This window comes from Rattus norvegicus, chromosome 16 (genome assembly GCF_036323735.1).
Source record: "Rattus norvegicus strain BN/NHsdMcwi chromosome 16, GRCr8, whole genome shotgun sequence".
NCBI classification, from domain to species: Eukaryota; Metazoa; Chordata; class Mammalia; order Rodentia; family Muridae; genus Rattus; species Rattus norvegicus.
In genome coordinates this window covers 89851615-89858115 of record NC_086034.1, presented here as the reverse complement: position 1 = coordinate 89858115, position 6501 = coordinate 89851615, and the positions used below count along the sequence as shown (strand labels likewise).

Below are 6501 nucleotides of genomic sequence, written 5' to 3'. Positions count from 1 at the left end.
TATATGTTGATGTGAACTAAATTATTCCTGCATCCCTGGGATGAAGCCTACTTGATCATGGTTAATTATCATTTTGATGTGTTTTGGATTAAGTTTGCAAGAATTTTGTTGAGTGTTTTTGCATAGACATTCATAAGCTATATTGATCTAAAGTTCTCTTTCTTTGTTGGGTCTTTGGGTAGTTTAGGTCTCAGACTAACTTTGGCTTCATAAACTGAATTATATTATATTCCTTCTATTTTTATTTTGTGGAATAGTTTGAGAAATATTGTTATAAGGTTTTCTCCATCCAGAGACTGCCCCACCTGGGGATACATTCCAAATACAGTCACCAAAGTCAGACATTATTGCGGATGCCAAGAAGTGCATGTTGACAGGAACCTGATATAGCTGTCTCCTGAGAGGCTCTGCCAGTGCCTGACAAGTACAGAGGCAGATGCTCACAGTAAACCATTGGACTGGGCTTCTGTTTACCTGTGTTCACCTGTATTTCTTTAAGGAAGTTATTTATGTCCTCCTTAAGGTCCTCTATCATCTTCATGAGATGGGATTTTAGGTCAAAATCTTGCTTTTCAGGTGTGTTAGGGTATCCAGGGTATCCAGGTGGTAGGAAAAGTGGGTTCTGATGGTGCCAAGTGTCATTGGTTTCTGTTGTTTATTTTCCTGTGATTTCCTCTTGTCATCTGGTTATCTCTGTTATTAACTGACCTTGCTATCTCTGAGTGGAGTCTGTCCCTCCTGTGAGCCTGTTTATGATGGACCTCTTAAAAACTGTCTCTGGGTGTGGGTGTGGGTGGGTTGGGGAGTGGGGCTAGAGATTCCAATCTGCTCCTAGGCATAGTTGCAGACCCTGTATTTTGTATATTAAGAAGTTGGTTTGACCATAAATATGTCTACTGGCTATTACTCAACTATTTCAGTAGTTTCCTTTATTCTCCATTATCCCCACATCTGTCAAAAGTAACTGTGCTTGAAACATGGACATTTATGTTTGTTCCTTGTGAAAGTCAGAACTATAAGATCCATCTATCAGGTAAAGCAATTTTTTCCATATTCATCAATTTGAGACTTCCACTTTTGAGATAGGTCTACACCAGATGCCTATAACCACCAAGTGACATGGGAACTTTTCTTTTACTATGGAAACAAACTTTTGCCTTGTTTTTGTCTACGTTGCATGCTGGATCTTCCTTTAGAGAATTGACTTTTAACTTGATTTAAAGTTCTGAAGATTTTAATGTATTTTATTGTATTATTTTATTCCTCATCTTATGATGAACAATGAGAAAGATACAGAATATTTAAATGGAATAAATATGATGTAGAGGTGAAAGTTCCACATCAGAGGATAACAAATATATTACATGACTACTTCATATTTAGATTTTGAAGCAATTCAATAGTTTATAATCTGAAATCTCTAACCTTACTTTAGAAGAATAAACTATCTATATTAGTCAGGAGACTATGAAATCATCTGCTACTGATTCCAAATCTTTCCACAGTAGTATCCCCTCCTAGGGATTGAGTGTTAAAATAAAGTTGTATTTTTTTTTATGTTCAAATCATAGCAATTTCTAAAGCAAAAGAAATTGTAAAGAAATCAATGAAAATGAAGACAGGGAATAACATTTTTAAAATATTGATAACTACTTGTAAAACTACGGATGGTTTTCTGATAGAACTTAATTTGAATTTTAAAGCTTGGTAAGTTTATAATTCAGAGTCCAGGTGTTGCTTCTGAGTATATCCTGTGGTGAAAGGTTTCCCATGTGTTCATCTAACAAGGAACTTATTTCAATGGTTTATTTGATTGGCTTGTCCAATTTGTCTCAGGCAGAGCTTAGAGTCTTGTCTGAACTATCCCAGAATTCCAGTTATATTACTGAAAAAAAATCACATTAAGAAATTGTTGAATTTATCTTTGAAGCCAGGATGGTATCTGAGATAAATTTTGAAGACTAAAGAGTTTTCTAAAAAATGATTGGAAAGTAACTAAATTTCAGAATAGCACAACAGAATATTCATTTGCTTGGGTATTTACTAGAGTAGCACTCAGGACTTTGACATCATTATAAATCAAAATGTCAACAGTATGAATTGTATTTGGAAAAGAGTAGGCAGCCAGTACAGACTCTAGAGCACAGCTGGTATATGCTGTACAAATCCAATGACCTTAAGCATATTGCCACTGTTGTTCTGTTCCAGCTGGGCTCAGGGTGTCACTCAGGGTAATTATACCAAAGCAGATTATTATAATCAGTTCTCAATCATTTATGGTCCAAACTTCATAAATCAGACAAAAATAAAATGTGCCCTACAGTTAATAAAATGCCATGTATTACATAGAAAAATAATTCTAAACAGTCCAATATAGCCTTCTAAAAATTTATAAATATTAACTAGAATATTTTATATAATGTTCACATACCTAAATATCACTAAAATATCTTAATTGTATTATGGTTTAATGTGAATTTTATGTCTCTCAATAAATTATAATTTTGAATGTTATTGTTTAACTACCTTCTGGGGATCATTCCAATTAATTTACTTATGTGGCTTAGTCAAATATTATATAAGAAAAATCATGTTTAGTATTAAATATTTAATTAGATTATGATACCCAATTCTTGTTATATATCAAAAGAGTATATGTGATTCTAAATTTATTAATAGTTGCATTGCAACAAATATCACATAACAACAAATCAAACAATGGAGAATTTTGTATGTTTTCAAATGAATATTTGCCACCTACTATTAGTCTATTAGAAGAGTCAAAACACATATGTATCTTCAAAGGCTATTTTTGGTTTTTGTCCCCAGAACGTGTAGAAACCACACCTACTAAGCAAAAGCAAGTAGTGTTGATAGATGGGCTTGTAACCTTATAGCTGAAACAGCTTTCTTTTTGGCTCAAGATAAACTACTTGGGGTAAACAAATGTATGTGCAAGCCAGAGTTACATGTTGAGACTACCTGTTTAAAGGGAAAGAATATCAAAGTAATTTGTTGTTTTTTAACTGAGAAGAGTAGAAATAAAAACAGCTGAGAGATTTTTATTTGACAATGTAAATTTAGCATTCACATTTAAATATGAAAAATTTACAAATTTTATAATTATTTTTATAGTATTTCCATGTAGTGTTGGGTATCCTGGAGCTTGCTATATAGACTAGACTAGCTGGCTTGAAACTTGGTGAGATCTACCTGCTTCTCCTTGAAAGTCGAGAGTAAAGAAATGTGCCTCCACCACTGCATTAAATTACTCTTCAAAGAAATATATAGAATTTTAGTCATCATCATTCTTTTCATGGGTCAACATACCATGACAATACAACACATATTTAAAATTTATTCTTCTGATCTTTGATGAATTAGCATCTAATCTAAAATTAATAGTGGTAATGCATTAGTAGTTATACATTAATCTTTTAACTTAAAGAAAAAAATATAGCTTCAAATTATCACTTCACAGAAAAAATGGCCTCTGTGTATCCTTACACAAGTTCATACAAACTCCTTATGCTGTAATACATATCTCTAATAATAACTGAACTTGAAGAAATCATTTTTAAGTTTTATATCTAATATATTTTTTCAAGTTGCACATTTTAATTTACAATATTTACCAGTAAAAAGGATTAGTTACAGAAAGGAAAGTTGTCTCTACAAAATAAGGTATTTTTCACATTCATAAAGAAAACCCACTGTGAGTTCTTACCTTGTGAAGTCAATACTCAAACAGCTCACTTTGGTAAAACTACCTTTGAAGGACTAGTAATCCAGGCAAGATAATAAAAATTATCAGCTTCCCGATGATGTCCAGGAGAGAAAATTTTACAAACATTTGCCCTGTACAGAAAAGTTCTCTGTACTTGTGGACCCTTAGAAAAGCCAGTGCTCTCTGGAGCCAGCCTGGTACCAAGACAAAGAATAATCTCCTGCTTACTCAACTGGTAGTCCTTCCAGCACCTGAACCTCCACCTTGCACAGGGAGTGCACATGTAATGCCATAGGGAGATCAGTTTGTGGAATCTTATAAACACATTTCATCACAGCCTCAGGTCAGCAGGAGAATCAGGTGGTTTAGGATCAGCCTCTCTTCAGTCAATAGTTTATCATATAAATTAAATATAGAGAGGTACACAAACTTAGGAGAAAGGGGGAGCTCTTTTTCAAACTCCTACTTCCTAATATAATACACATCACAGTTTTAATGAGTAGAGTAAGACGAGTCACACTGTTAGGGCACATTTCCTTAGAGGAAAAACCCAAGTATCAAAAACCTTCAGATATCATTTTGAGCATACTGACCACATCACACTGCAGCCAGCATTTTGATTCCAGAATGAAAACCTAAAGTAACTATATAAAGCACTATAGCCTTCAGAAAACTTTAGTAATAAGCTGAGATCTGCTGGCAAAAGCCCACTTATACAAAGGGAACAGGTCAGATTCACAAAGTGAATACATGCATGACCCAAGACAATAACGACCTTTAAATGCAAATGATCCTAAAACTATTGGAACCTCTAACTATGAGTGACTCATTCAAATGTGCCTCTATCAGCCTTAAAAACTGACTGACACACATCTGAAGAGCTTTATTTCCCTTACCATTAACATAAACACTTGACCAGGAAAGGCATGAACCAAAAAACAATGAACTAAAACTCTTCTCCACCAACTCAGTGAACATATATCCACAGTAAGGACCAAAGGGAATCAGTGCCCCGAAGCTTGCCTCCACGGACGTGTGTCTGGCCAATGTGATCAGGAACCTCCTAACAAAACACAGTGCAGCACAACTGCTCTGGGCACACCAAGCCAGTTCACCCCACGAAGAAACACAAGGGGATCACATTTCAACCCATCCTCTGTGTTAGGAGCAACTCCACTACGGTTTGATCACTTGACTCAGAGGGAGAAGAGTGCCTAGCAACAAGTCCTAAACCTCATTACTCCCAGTTCAGGCCTTTGCTGACTAAGAGGTTGACTTTGTGTATAAATACCTGAAAGACAACAAATGGCCGCACTGCTGACAGGCTGATGCAAGCCCCACAGCGAAGAAGAAAGTTCTTCCCCCACTGCTCCAATTTTCTCCCTATGGTTACAGTCCTACCAAGTGATGGCCAAGGACGGTGTGTGAGCCAGCTCTTTGTGACCAAGCTTTGGCACCTGGAAATAAATCAGTTTTTGAAATCTGCATAGTTGACATTTGTTCTCCATAGCAGTAAGGACTTGAATGAGAATCATGAAGCCTGACGAACACTTGCATTTTCCTTCAGGATTTAAAAATGTGTTTTGTACAAAAGACTACATTCAGTGTGAGTCAGGTCCAAGAGTGGCTGCAAGAGCTCGGCCATTAAGTGTGCCCAGCACTGGGAGAAGACTGTCATCTGCTGAACATGGCTGGTTAGCAGGACAGGGCTGCTCCTCACTGGTCTCTAATAAGGAAGCCATGGCCCCAGTTTGTCTCCCGCCTCCCCCATTCTGATCAGCAGCTTGCCTCATGCTCACAGCCGGCACACCAAACCCTGACACCCTTGCTCTCCTACGCCCTTGCCAGCGGTACAAACACTGAAGTGTGGACAGAAAATTCCTTCCTCCCAAGTCCATAGGGTATCTGAACATCAGGAAGAAATAAAGATGTCTGACAAGATTTCCAATGAGCTCATTGATCAAGAGCCTCTAACGATACAGTTGAATCCAAGGATAACCCAAGGTAAGTAAACAGGCCTAAAATCATGTTCCAAACCAAATGATACAATCAGGTCTCTGTTCAGCTGGGCCCAGACATAAAGTACTGACATGATCAGAGGAATCATCAACAACTGCATATCCATGGCTAAGCCAATAATAACAAAGCAGATCCAGTTAAAGAGAAGCATGAATATTCTGCTGGCCTCCTGTCAAAAGCTCCTGCTTAGAGCCGTGTAGAACACTGATATAAGAAATATAAATCGACCAAATAAGAAATCCAGTTCCTGGACCCACTGGGAAGTAAAAGGTGACCGTGAATGGCCTCCATATCTGGAAGCTATAGAGGAAGACTTTGGGCAAGAGGAAGAAATAGACAGGCTGATAATACCGAGCTTGCTGATCAAGAGGACTAAGATGGTGGCAGCAAACCAGTAGTGCCTGATGTTCTTGTTGCTCCTGAACTAATCCCCGCTGTTCAACATGGTCGCTGGTCAGGTGACTGGCTGTGTGTCCTACTGTCCCCACCCATCCCCACCTGGCACTTCATGTCTGGCTGGGGCAGGGAAAGTGGAAGCACGCCACTGTGCAGGAGGCAGAGACTGACAGATGTGGCGCCACCAAATTCCTCTAATATTTTTAATAATGGCATTCTACCTTTAATTTTTAGAATACCTCTGTGTTAATAAATTGATAACTAATTTATAATATGGCCAAGTGTTGTGGCAAACATCTTTAATCACAGCACACAGGAGGCAGAGACAGGTAGATCTCTGAATTTGAAGTCAGCCTTGT

General features: G+C 37.4%; 1 pseudogene; it reads right to left on the bottom strand.

Moving 5' to 3' along the window:
• Window positions 1-5443: 5443 nt before the first annotated feature.
• LOC501448 (derlin-1-like) lies at window positions 5444-6191 on the bottom strand (annotated as a pseudogene).
• Between the last annotated feature and the right edge of the window lie 310 nt (window positions 6192-6501).